Genomic DNA, 12,044 nt, shown 5'->3' on the forward strand with positions numbered 1-12,044 from the left:
AGCGTTAGTGGTTTCTGTTTAAAATATGAGCTCTGCTAATGCAAATCAATTAGTAATGCACATACCATACGGTTTCAACCTTCAGTGCCGACGTCAATTACTGTAACAGTGAACTCGATTTACTGCCGATATTAATTTGAACGATTTTGTTCATTTCAATAGCGCTGTCATGGTGATCAAGTCGTTTTGCAAATCAAATCTTAATTTGCGGAAGCCTTCATTCTATCTGAAAAAAACCATTTAAACAGAGCCGACTTGTGTTAAAACTACGAATCCTTTTAGCTTGACTATCTCACCTGGGTCTGTGATATCTTAGATATTCTTATCAAATCATCAAATCAACGCACATCGTTCTACTACTATCAACTCACACCCGCCGCAAGCTGAGATGCCGTCAACGAGAACGTTTTGCTTGTTTTCATTCATGGTTAGTTTAGCATTTTGTAGAGCCTATTGCAAGGCCGCCAGCCGTGAACAACTAAACTGGGCAAAACGGCAAACTATGCTATAGCGCTGGCCGAACAGCAACTCGCGTCAGTCTTGGATTATCTGCGTTTGCGTAAAGAGCTTTCCGAGTGCGTGCTCGCCGTAATCGTGTTGTCGTAGACGCGTAAGTCTGGACACGGCGTATGGTGAAAAATAAAACTAATGAGTGATTGTTCGTATTTGATCGGATAAATTTGAATCTAAAGCGGTTGGACTGAAGCGTGACAACATAACGCGCGGAAATCGCGGGTTTTCCCTCATCTTGGTCCGGATCCCTAGGATGATGCTGCATAGATAAGAAAACTAATCCGGAGAGATAGTGAAAATTTGAGATCCCAAGCGTGTGAGAGCGGTCGCTCACTCTCACCGTCATCTCTCCGACATTTCGGGACAGGTTATCCATACATATCGTCTGTAAGCCGGCTGGCTGTTTAACCATACACTTTGGGTCACGGCACAGATGAGCCTGTGTATAAAATAAGCACCCGCGCCACCCAACGGCAGACGCTTCATCGTCGGATCGCGCACACGGTTTATCTCTTCGTGGTTTGTTTTGGTTTTTAATGCTGCGCAGAGGCTCGTTTTGCGTTATTTTCTCATAGCGCCTTCCGTGAGCTGGAGGTTATAGGAGATGAGAATTCCGCTGGAGTAGTTTTTTTTGTTGGTGCGCGAAGCTTTTCTGGCGATATTGTTGAGTGTTGAGAGTGGTATGTTCTGTAGGCTGGCTTCGCTAATTAGCCCTTTGTGTGTTAAAAAGCTGAATTATCACGTAGCTAAATTGTCGATGAGTGTGCTGCTATGACATTGACTCTAATGTGAGGGCCCCGGTAGGTTTCGTGATAAGACGCAACCCTCTCCCCCATCGTCACACTCGTCGGTATTCGTTGATTTAACTTGTATCGTGCCCTTGAAATCCGTGTCATTGGATCAGAGAATACGTAAATGCCGGCTCTATTTTTAACATTGTAGCTAAGAAGAGAACCCAGAACAGGGAAAAAAGACTTGAACAAAACAAAACGTCGCATGTGCATACAGTGTTGTCTGATAGTGCATCCAACAGAGTAGTTGCAGCGGTCGCAATCACTGCGAGCTGCATATGAGACCGACCGAGAAGATAAGCCTCCCAGATAAGTGATGTTTCAGGAAACATTTCAAGTTTTAGCCAGTGCGCTTGTGTGAAATTCATGAAGTTCGTTTTACATTTTGTTCTGTTTTTCAATTGTTTGTGGTACCGTGAAGCATAAGTTTGAAAGCAATTACATGAGAAGGAAAAATTAAAAAAGATTCAACCGGAGAATCTGAGTGTGGAAAAAAACCCGCTGTTAATTGCGTTCCAACGGAGTGTATTGATCAAAATTGAAGCCAATTTAGTCGAACCGGTCCACGTGGTGTTTACAAACAAACGCCGGCTCGTCAGCTTTAAATACGACAATAACATTTGAGAGAGGGTTACCAGCCGTTGCGTTGGCTACGAGAGAGGTAGAGAATAACGGCGATTTACTATTTGCTCAGTGTGTGCATAGTACGCGAAAGGTGAGTTCACAACGTAGTGGCGTTTTTGCAAAATTTATGAGATTGACAGTCTATGTTACATGTACAGTGAAGTCTCCTACAACGCGGATTACTGTTTGTCGGCCTTCCGAGCTGTCGGAGACTGGCTTTAAGGACTCCTAGAGCATATGGGATTTCGATTGATTGAGAATACTTGGTTTAGTTGTCTGGGCTAGGGGTCGATAACCTTTTAAGTCGACAAAGTAAAAAAATACAATTTACAAAATATCAATACTTTTGAAGAGGAACAAATATTCCCTTATCGTTTCAAACCTTTTATTTAACTCAATAAAATAAATAAAATTGGCATAAAAAACTTTCCCTGGTTGTAGCCTTACATCCAAAAAACCGTGATATGGTTCGCGAGCTGGGGGATCTCAATCCCTGGCATAGACCTACAATTTTGGGCCATTTGACTTAAAATTAAATGAAAGTTTTTCCACCAGTGGCACTTTGAATTGATTCACCTTTACATATTTTAAATATCGATCTACCATACATATTTTAAATATCGATAAGCTGGCACTCAAAAATTTTAGAACGATTTTATTTTCTTGTTGTTCAGGATGTCAAGGTTTGCATTAGGTTTCCAAAAAGAACAAATAATTGGAACAGCTTTTCTGAATTCTGGAGAAAAGAGAAGTGCAATCAAATTGGTAATTGAAAAGTATATTTCTCATAATATTTTCCTGCACGCACTAGCGAGCATATGAAGTTCTAAGCTTCTTTAACTAGGAATCAGGATTGTACAGAAAAGTTGTGTATGCGACAGACACAGTTTTTGAACAAATTGACACCTGCCTGGTTGAGGAAAAACAAATTGTGCTTTAAATATCTAGGAAACACCATTAAGCAACTAAAGCTGCATATGAATTAGATATCGACATCTGGAATTGAAAACATTCCAAAACTAACATGGTGACTATCGGTTTAACAATATTCTTTGAAATTTACAAGATGAATAACTTTGAAACAAAGTTGACGATTATCTGGAATACGATGTTTGACGAAAATTTTGATATTCGTTTTATCGTTCTTTAAGGGTCACTCTATGAAAAATCGAATTAGTTTGTATCAGTTCATCACTTTTATTTAATAAAGGGTGATTTTTTAAGAGCTTGAGAACTTTTTTAAACAATAAAACGCATAAAATTTGCAAAATCTCATCGGTTCTTTATTTTAAACGTTAGATTGGTACATGACATTTACTTTTTGAAGATAATTTCATTTAAATGTTGACCGCGGCTGCGTCTTAGGTGGTCCATTCGGAAAATCCGCTTTTTTATCGACAAATTTTGTTCAGCGATGAGGCTCATTTCTGGTTGAATGGCTACGTAAATAAGCAAAATTGCCGCATTTGGAGTGAAGAGCAACCAGAAGCCGTTCAAGAACTGCCCATGCATCCCGAAAAATGCACTGTTTGGTGTGGTTTGTACGCTGGTGGAATCATTGGACCGTATTTTTTCAAAGATGCTGTTGGACGCAACGTTACAGTGAATGGCGATCGCTATCGTTCGATGCTAACAAACTTTTTGTTGCCAAAAATGGAAGAACTGAACTTGGTTGACATGTGGTTTCAACAAGATGGCGCTACATGCCACACAGCTCGCGATTCTATGGCCATTTTGAGGGAAAACTTCGGAGAACAATTCATCTCAAGAAATGGACCGGTAAGTTGGCCACCAAGATCATGCGATTTGACGCCTTTAGACTATTTTTTGTGGGGCTACGTCAAGTCTAAAGTCTACAGAAATAAGCCAGTAACTATTCCAGCTTTGGAAGACAACATTTCCGAAGAAATTCGGGCTATTCCGGCCGAAATGCTCGAAAAAGTTGCCCAAAATTGGACTTTCCGAATGGACCACCTAAGACGCAGCCGCGGTCAACATTTAAATGAAATTATCTTCAAAAAGTAAATGTCATGTACCAATCTAACGTTTAAAATAAAGAACCGATGAGATTTTGCAAATTTTATGCGTTTTATTGTTTAAAAAAGTTCTCAAGCTCTTAAAAAATCACCCTTTATAAGATAGCTAACTATTGGTTGAACTCATGGAAGAGGAAACCATGTCATTCTTTTGAAGGGCGTAAAATTTGAAGCACTTTTTCTAAAAATCATTCGTTTGCACGATTAGAAAAAATCTTTTTAACCAATGCTTTTGTAAGGTGGAGAAAAGAGAAGTGCGTGAACCATCAATAATGCTCCCAATATGATAATGAAATCAATACTATTTTCCAATATTCCAATTTTATTAATTGTCTAACGGTGTTCCGTAGATCTATGGATTTCGAGAAAATCTACGGATCTACGAATCCGTGGATAGAATCTGCGGGAATGGGAAATTTTCGACATTCGAATCGATTGCTGAGCTGCTGTATGATTTTTAGTGTCAAACTTCTGGAACACTCCTAACGTGTTATTCAGTGCAGTGTACAAAACCAGACCTGCTTCGTGTTACTTACCTTACCTAACAGCTATAGACCTGGGGTGTCCTTTGCTGTAACAAGCATATGTCTCCACATAGCTCGGTCCATGGCTGCTCGTAACCAGCCACTCAAGGCACGGATGCTTCGTAGATAACCCTCCACTTGATCAATACATCTTGCTCGCTGCGCTCATCTTCTTCTTGCCCCAGTCGGATTGGATTCAAAAACCATTTTCACTGGGCTGTCGTCCGACATTCTTATGACATGCTCATCCTATCGTAGACGTACGATTTTAGCTATCCGTACGATGGGTGGTTCTCCTAGCAGCTGTTGCAATTCGTGACTTATACGCCGTTTTATGTCTGAATTCCGCCATAGATGGTACCATCCTTTCGAAAACACTAAGCGCGCGTTGTTCCGGTTAATGAGCGTTTTGTAGATGGTCAATTTCGGGCGGTGGGGTATTTTTCTCGATTGAAGATTTTCTCTAGAGCCTCTTCCTCTCATGTATTTTGTTTTTGATGCATGTATGGGCAGTCCGAACGCCTAACTTCAGCTTTCAATTCGATGTATTTTTCCAATATCTTCTCAAAGTTACGTGTAACAATATCATTTACGTCACCGAAGCCAAAAAGATGTACGAACTTTCGGATGATCGTGCCACTCGTGTCGGTCCTTGCTCTTCGAATCACACCTATCAAAGCAATCTTTAACAAGTTACAGGAGAGTCCATCCCATTGCCAAAGCCCTCTCCGAGATTCGAAGGGACTCGAGAGCATCCCAGATACTCGGACGTAGGTCTTCACTCTATCCATCATTGCTTTGACCAATCGCGTCAGTTTATCCGGAAATGATCTGCCATAACTGTTCTCGATCGATTGTGTCGTATGCCGCTTTGAAGTTGATGAATAAGTGATGCGTTGTATTCACGACACTTCTGGAGTACTTGTCTTATCGCGAGTATGTGATCCGTAGTGGCGCGGGCTCCTGTAATTCCAGCTTGCTACGGCCCTACGGTGATAGAGGACGGCAAAGAATCAGGCGGCCTCTGCAGTACGAACGCTACGTAGCTGCTCGAGATTGAGTCCCGGCACTCCTGTGCGACGAGTGTTGTGCACCGTCGATAGCTTTGAGCGTATACAAACCGCGACAAGGTAGTGGTCAGAATCAATGTTGACACTCCGGTAAGAGCGGATATTGATGACGTCGGAAAAGAATCGACCAACGTTGATAACGTGGTCGATTTGATTTTCCGTATGTTGATCAGGTGATCAACAAGTGACTTTGTGGATATCTTTGCAAGGGGAGAAGGTGCTTTGAACTACCATTCCTCGGGAGGCTGCAAAGTTCATGCATCGTTGGCCGTTGTCGTTTGTTGCGGCTCTCCAGCCCGATTACGGGCCCTGTACATTGCCTCGCGGCCTACCTGAGCATCAGACCAGTACCCAGAATTTCGTTTCGGGAGGGGCTCTCAGTTAAATAATAATAATAAATAAATAAGATAATGTTATTGGAGTTGTACATAATTTCCGGTGCGCTGTTTACCGACGTTTTTAACAGACACTTTAATCTTTTCCACTCTTGTATGATAGAATAGTTCGAGGATGCCAAATCAGGTGAACAAGGTGGATGGGCAAGTAATTGGAATCCTAAACCGTTGATTTTAACCATGGTAGCGATGCTCATGTGCTTCATGTGTAGCATTTCACATTATTTCATTAATGCACGCTAATAATTGCATTTAGGTAATCATACAAAAGTATACTATGACAATCTCAAAAAACTGACATCATGATTTCTCCGACCCATTGAGCCTTCCTTCCAGGCACTCGTGTCGCTTTGAAGCACAACTTCAGTCCTTTGTAAAATGCTTCCTTCTCGTCATCGGGTCTCGTCTCATGTGGGCAGTGCACGTTGATTATGCTGTAATTGAAGAAGCGGCCCTTGATCTTCAATACGCACACCTTATCACTGATTGGCTGCCACCCAATCACACGCTGCTGCATCTTGCCCAACACTGCAGATCCCGTTCCTAGAACGCTGGTTGTGCCTCAGCTCTGGTAGAAGCTAGCCGCTCGATGCCCATTCACACACCTTCTGTCTCGTCCAACAAAGATCCTGCAGTGCTATGACATCGAAGCCGCGGATTTGAAGCTCATCATACAACATTCGGTCGTATCCTGGGAAGCCAAGCGATTTACAGTTCCATGTGCCAAGCTTCAAATCGTAGTTCTTTGTTCGTCGCATTGGCTGATTATTCCGGGTCGTATCTTTCCTTGAATGTTCGTATCTTCCGTTTGATAGGCGGCTTGTTAGACCTGCACCAAGCTCCTGTCTCACCGAAGGGCCATCGTATCAGCACTGTTTAGAGTCCCACGCTGACACAAGGACGGTAATCAGTCGGTCCTAACATGGAGAACAGGCACTGTTTCGAGCCGCCTCTAACATGCCGCTTGAGCGCACAATCCAGGCGAGCTCTGTAGGAACATTCAATGCAAACTTTGCAGCACTGATTACTGAGTTATTTGTCCCAGTAAACGCAGCTTTTGTTGGAGTCACTTGATTAATTCGGAATTTTCGTTCATCTTTTGTGCTGCCGCTGCTGAAAGTGCTTTAGAAACGTACTCAGGTTGTCGGTAATATTATATTTGTGATTATCGATTATGCCCGAGATTTTAGGATGTTTGGACTATTTTGTTGATACGTACACGAAAGTAATGTTGAGTTTCATAAATCCAACAAGTTTTTGTAAAACACAACAATAAATTTACGACTCTGGCCGAGTCTAATGGTCATTTTCGCGCTTCCAAAAAGTGGCCAAGCTAAAAATTAAAAACACTTACCGAATATGATTTCAACAACCCAAAAATTCTGCAACAACGTAATTTTACTTTTGCCGAAAAACGCGAGACTTTCGCACTCATCGACTACTGAGGCTCAACCAGCCCGGTGGCAAGGATAGGGCGCTACAGCAAGTGCTATCGTAGCCAACATCTGGGGCATTTGGTGGGCAATCAGTGCGCTCAGAGTATGGTAAACAAACATTCGAGAATTTCAAATTGAGTAAAATGTTAATTTTCTTATCTTAGTGATGATATTCTGATCGATAATTTGCGGGGAAGTGCGTTAAAGAGTACTGAATAAACAAGTAGTCTGTAATATCCAATTTTTTGTTAGCCATTCTTCTTCATTGTTTTGGTTTTTGCAGAATGATGCTGGCCACAGTTTCATGACGTCATAGCAGGGGGCTGGGCTCAACTGAGTAGACTACACGTCAAATGAACAAAAGCCAATTGTAGCTAATGCTTGGACCCACGTATAGAGAAATTAGTCGATGGGATGTGACATTTGCCGTTCAAATTATTGAAAGATCCGGCCTCCTCTACGATAAAAACTCTTTGAACAGTTGCGAGTTAAAAGGATTTTCTTTCAGAATAAAGTCGAGGATAACCCGGATTTCAGTGTTCAAGCTATTTTATGATTACAGAACGTTGCGCTCATAGAAAGGCGCTTCCTATACATTTCTTGTTCACATTATACCTAAGAAAGTTGCAATGATAATCTGGCATCACTGTTCGACAGTGTGCAGCACCGTGGATGTGAAGCTGCAACTCTTCAGTTTCTTACACAAATATTGATTATTTTAAAGAAAATACTCATTCCCTTCCCGGTGACATGGACTTTTACTATCGTTACATTCGGTCGAGATAGTTGAGGACATGGATTTGGTATTCAAGAAATGGAGTATCGGTAACCAATTAAGTACGACATTTTTCTAGAAGCACGGTATTGACATGATTTGATTCGTGTATGAATGGAACAACTAGGTTTCTCAATGAAAAAGGCATTAACAAACCAAAATTAGAGGATGAAACAAATTTTACTCACTTGGAAAATTTTACAGAATTTGATAATTTTTTACCGAATTTTCAAGACCTTTTAGGGCATACCGTTCAGTCAACAGCTCGATAGTTGAATTGATTGCTGAGCTATTGGTAATTAAATGTTTGTCGCTCTGTCAAACTCTACCAACTAGTTCGATAAACGCCGTAGACACTGACGGATGAATCAGCAAGTCTAAAAGATTTATCTGACAGACAAATATTTATTAAATCGATGTGCACGGCAAAATTAAATGAGTTTAATCCAAAACTACAAGGAAAAAAACACCCAGTGTACGCAATTAATTTCTTAACTCTCATGTGTATCAGGGCAAAACAAATTAATACATTGACCAGCACAACTTCACAACAGCCCTTTCCACCAAATTCAAGGAAGGTAGAGAGGTTATAATTCCTTATTTCAATACAACTGGATATTTAGATTTTACTTCAGCTTAGGGAAGAAACTGTTCAATTACTGATTGGGTGAAATTTTTACTATATATTAGAATTATTAACATTCGACAACTAAGAGAAGAGAATCTATTCTTCAGACTATTTGCAATAGCATTATTCCTTATTGCAAGACATTGGATGCTTAATGAGAAGTGCATTTGAAATAACATATATGACATGTAATTGCCCTACGACAAGCCATTTCTGTGACGCTCGAATGCCAATCGAAGAATGCTATCAGACGAGGAAACTTCTTCTGGACAGGTTATTCATCATTAGAAACTGCAAACTGGTTTTCATGCTTGAAGTGGAGTGAGTCTGTGATTGAGCTTGCTGACCTTCAATGTGTAACCCTTGGCAGGAAATGCTCTCGATGACGATCAAGATTCGTTCAGGATTAACCTCAAAACCTTTTGACGGGTTGAATAAGACGTAAATACATTCATGACGTATTTTTGAGGGATAACATAAGATTACATTCATTGACATGTAAATTTATGTTTTGTGTCTATTTGGCAATTGTATTCTGATGAATAAGCTGTGAATGATTAATATTTAAATGCTTGTGGATTTAAATTTAGGTATATTGTGACGATCGATTCAGGTGCATTTACTGACATGCGAATTCACATAATTTTTTTCATTGTGTACAGCTTCTCTGATGATAAAACGTGAAACGTTGTAACTCTCGTCGTATTGACATTGATTTTCTATATCTATTTTTCGGACTTGAAGTGTTGATATATGTTGGCTGTTGATGTAATATTGAGGTGGCGGTGATCTCAAATCGTTCGCGTCTCGTATCGTAAATTTTTATATGCTGATTTGTCAATAAAGCTATCATTTGAAATGTTTCGGTCAGCTAATGTGTGTACTTTTCCGGATTTCATATGTTTCACGTATGACTAAATTTTGTTCTCTAAATTTGAGTGTAAATTTAAAACACGGGAAATAAGCCCGTAGAACCGTTTTAACATTTTCAACAGACTTTAAACCAGAGGTGGAAATAAACCCATTTTGCGCACGAGAATGTGAATCAAGATTTCTAATAGTGAATAAAAAAACCGAACACCGTGAATTGAAAAATTGGGTAACAAAACTAATTTTTTTTTAAATTGTGGGAACTGTATATTACACACAGCGATGGAATTTTACCAGAATGATACACGCTGGCGTCAGATTCTTGTCTACACCGGGTATGCAAAAAGCGAAACATCGCACAAAGAGGAAAGCGCTCTTCTTCTCAGTGTCGCATAGACAGCATTTGAGTGTGTGCTTGTGGTTAAAGCAGCTGGCGTTAGTGAAACACATTCTCTTCGCATGAATCGCTCTCACGCTCTCTCGCCTAAATACACCCAAGTGACCACTGGTTCGTACTAGTGAGCGAACACTTCTGTGATTTATAGAGAGTAACGATGGCCTTGCTATGACAATCTTTTACGTAGCAAGGAAAAACTAAACTTTAACGATAAATTGCACTTTTGCTGAATATGCGTGCCCCACGGTTCTCTTATGCGAACCGTTCACCAGAGTCCTCACCGGCGTGCGCACTATCTTCACCCACCTCAGAGAATTTCAGAGCTCTGCTCTAGCAATTTAGCAAAGAGATGGGCATCTCTGATTACACAGAGTAGCAGCAGACCTTATGCGCTCTTTTTATTGCGCTGAGACAAATTTGCTCTCATTCTCAGAAGACAACCATGCGAAGGCGAAGGGCTTTAGCTGCTCTCACAAAAACTCGTTCGCGCATTAAAGTACCGCGGCAGAAATGGCTGTACAGAGCTTCGTTAGCTCTCAGCGCATTTAGCCAAGGACGAGGTACGAGTGCTCCAGTTTAATAACATTTATACAATTTGGTAAAAATATTAAACCCAACATTTCTTGGCAGTGTTTTCTGAGACTTGTTTAATTACTTTTTTTGGCGTACGACACAACTGTTAATAATTAGGTTTTCAAAAGCGGGAAAAAGTATCTGTAACTATTCAATCAAGCTTTTTGAAATACTTCTTGATAATCCTTGTGTGATACATAAAAACTATTCAAATATGATCTAGAATTAAATTAAGTAATCTCGTTAGTAATTTCAATTATATTAAACTACTTTCGATAATATCTGATAATATTGATAATTGGTGTAATTTTTTACACTTCAATGAAATTTGATTGATATTTTAATAGACATATATTATCGAACTTAATTCGTCAAGATACAAATATTCAATTTCTATACCATTCGATTAAAATGAAAGGTTCGTCATCAATATCCAGTATTTAAAAATCTTAAAGATATTAAACAACTTGTAGGTTAAATAGTGGGTTGCAGGCGCAACTAATACAGCAAACGATTTTGAATCTGTTAGATAAAATACATAACATTAAAAATGTGGAATGAATCCCGCTGCCGAAGGAAACACGTAGGAAGTTTCCATGCAAAAATCAACATATTTGCTCTGAAAGGTACTAAAATTTTATTCGCTTATCCCGTTTCTTTAAACGTTTCTGCTCTGAAAAGTATTTTATTCGTTTAAACGTTTCTGCTCTGAAAAGTTCTAGACCGGTTTCGCCTCACAAAATATGAATTCGGTTTTCGTATTCAAAACTACTTAAAGGGGCCAACTCGGCGAACGACCAAAGTTAGGTTAAAGTATAAATAAACAATATAAAAAAACTTGAAGCGTTTCGACGATAAGTTGCACTTATTAGCTATTCATATAACGCTCAATCACTTTTTGAAATCTGCTATGTTTGAAACAGTATCACACACAGGGATTTTTTGATAAAAAGCTTTAAAAATAAATGCTTCATTCATGTCTATTTATGTTAACTTGAATATGTGTATTAGGCCGCAGAAAACTTGTTTGTTTTTGTCGCATCATGTATTAACTGTTCTTATTGATTATATTACTCCACCACGACGGTATTGCTGAATAAATTTCAAATACATCACGACACATGAAATTTCGATGCTACCGACGAAATAAACTCACCCAACGAGCCCAAAATTATTGATATCGGATAATTCATATCCGAGAAAATTGAATGATAATCAGCTTTGACGTTTACGTCACTTATACCATTATATCACCGGAGTGACAGCCATTTGAACTTCAAACCTGTTTAATGAACACAGAGTAGCATTGAAACGAACCTAACTTTGTTGAAATGTTGATTCCGAATCAGACAGTGATACTGATAACGATGAAGGCATATTTAAATTCTAAGTAAAACCAAAATCTTATCAAA

General features: G+C 39.6%; 1 protein-coding gene across 1 annotated transcript in view; it reads left to right on the forward strand.

Annotated features, from left to right (window-relative positions):
* The first annotated feature begins 654 nt into the window (after positions 1-654).
* LOC131428231 (ecdysone 20-monooxygenase) overlaps positions 655-12,044 on the forward strand; it is a 161,355-nt gene continuing 149,965 nt past the window's right edge. The window contains exon 1 of the mRNA XM_058592000.1: positions 655-2,019. The gene's annotated coding sequence lies outside the window, so the exon portion shown is untranslated. The remainder of the gene's footprint in view (positions 2,020-12,044) is intronic.

Source organism: Malaya genurostris, chromosome 2, assembly GCF_030247185.1.
Source record: "Malaya genurostris strain Urasoe2022 chromosome 2, Malgen_1.1, whole genome shotgun sequence".
NCBI lineage: Eukaryota > Metazoa > Arthropoda > Insecta > Diptera > Culicidae > Malaya > Malaya genurostris.